At 38.6% G+C, this 2,199-nt stretch overlaps 1 pseudogene; it reads left to right on the top strand.

Moving 5' to 3' along the window:
• The first annotated feature begins 764 nt into the window (after positions 1-764).
• LOC105731573 (large ribosomal subunit protein uL5-like) lies at positions 765-1,372 on the top strand (annotated as a pseudogene).
• The last annotated feature ends 827 nt before the right edge of the window (positions 1,373-2,199 follow it).

The following is a 2,199-nucleotide window of genomic DNA, read 5'->3' as shown; positions in this document are numbered from 1 at the left end:
CATACTGCCAAAAGCAATCTACAAATTCAACACAATATTCATCAAAATACCACTATCATTCTTCATATAATTAGAAAAAAACAGTTCTAAAATTCACATGGAGCCAAAAAAGAGCCTGTACAGTTAAAGCAAGACTAAGAAAAAAAAAAAAATCTGGAGGCATCACACTACCTGATCACCAAAACAGCATGGTACTGGTATAAAAACAGGTACATAGACCAATGGAACAAAATAGAGAACCCAGAAATAAACCCAAATACTTATGGCCAACTGATTTTTGACAAAGCAAACAAAAACATGAAGTGGGGAAAGGACACCCTTTTCAACAAATGGTGCTGGGATAATTGGCTAGTCACATGTAGGAGAAAGAAACTGGATCCTCACATCTCACCTTATACAAAAATCAACTCAAGATGGATTAAGCACTTAAACCTAAGACTGGAAACTATAAAAATTATAGAAAACAACATTAGAAAAACCTTCTAGACATTGGTTTAGGCAAGGATTTCATGACCAAGAACCCAAAAGCAAATGCAATAAAAGCAAAGATAAATAGTTGGGAACTAATTAAACTAAAGAGGTTTTGCATGGCTAAAGGAGCAGTCAGCAGAGTAAACAGACAACCCACAGAGTAGAAGAAAATCTTCACAATTTGTACATCTGACAAAGGACTAATATCCAGAATTTACAACAAGTTCAAATCAGTAAGAAAAAAACCAACAATCCCGTCAAAAAATGGGCTAAGGCTCTTTCTGTTCTCCATAATGGCTCAGGATCAAAGTGAAAAGGAGAACCTCATGCAGGAACTTCACATCTGCAAGCTCTGTCTTAATATCTGTGTTGGGGAGAGTGGAGACAGACTGACCCGAGCAGCCAAGGTGTGAGAGCAGCTCACAGGGCAGACCCCGATGTTTTCCAAAGCTAGATACACTGTCAGTTCCTTTGGCATCCAGAGAATTGAAAAGATTGCTGTCCACTGCACAGTTTGAGGGGCCAAGGCAGAAGAAATCTTGAAGAAGGGTCTAAAGGTGTGGGAGTATGAGTTGAGAAAAAACAACTTCTCAGCTACTAGAAACTTTGGTTTTGGGATCCAGGAACACATTGATCTGGGTATCAAATATGACCCAGGCATTGGTATCCACGGCCTGGACTTCTATGTGGTGCTGGGTAGGCCAGATTTCAGCATCACAGACAAGAAGCGCAGGACAGGCTGCACTGGGGCCAAACACAGAATCAGCAAAGAGGAGGCCATGAGCTGCTTCCAGCAGAAGTATGATGGGATCATCCTTCCTGACGAATAAATTCCCATTTCTATCCAAAAGGCCAATAAAAAGTTTTCAGTGAAAAGTAAAAAAGAAAAGAAAAGAAAAGAAAAAGTGGGCTAAGGATGTGAATGGACAATTCTCAAAAAAAGATAGATATACAAATGGCCAAATGCTCAACATCACTAATGATCAGGGAAATGCAAATCAAAACCACAATGAGATACCACCTTACTCCTGCAAGAATGGCCATAATCAAAAAAATCAAAAAACAGCAGATGTTGGCATGGATGTGGTGAACAGGGAACACTTCTACACTGCTGGTGGGAATGTAAACTAGTACAGCCACTATGGAAAACAGTGTGGAGATTCCTTAAAGAACAAAAGGTAGAACTACCATTTGATCCAGCAATCCCACTACTGGGTATCTACCCAGAGAAAAGAAGTCATTATTTGAAAAAGATACTTGCTCATGCATGTTTATAGCAGCACAATTCCCAATTGCAAAATTGTGCAGCCAACCCAAATGCCCATCCATCAATGAGTGGATAAAGAAACTGTGGTATATACATATATAAATATATATATATATATATACACACATACACACACACACACTGTAGTATATACATATATATACACACACACATACGTACATATACACTGTGGTATATATATGTATATATATGATGGAATACTACTCAACCATAAAAAGGAATGAATTAACAGCATTTGCAGTGATCTAGATGAGATTGGAGACTATTATTCTAAGTGAAGTAACTCAAGACTGGAAAACCAAACATCGTATGTTCTCACTGACATGTGGGAACTAAGCTATAAAGTCTAGAATGCACATTCGACATCTAATTTAATTCTTATGCAAAGGCATAAGAATGATGCGATGGACTTTGGGGACTTGCGGGGAAGAGTGGGAGGG

This window comes from Aotus nancymaae, unplaced genomic scaffold (genome assembly GCF_030222135.1).
Source record: "Aotus nancymaae isolate 86718 unplaced genomic scaffold, 86718_ANA_hifiasm-v0.15.2.pri h1tg000065l, whole genome shotgun sequence".
Lineage (NCBI taxonomy): Eukaryota > Metazoa > Chordata > Mammalia > Primates > Aotidae > Aotus > Aotus nancymaae.
Note: the sequence above shows the minus strand (reverse complement) of the source record. Positions and strands in the feature narration are given on the sequence as shown.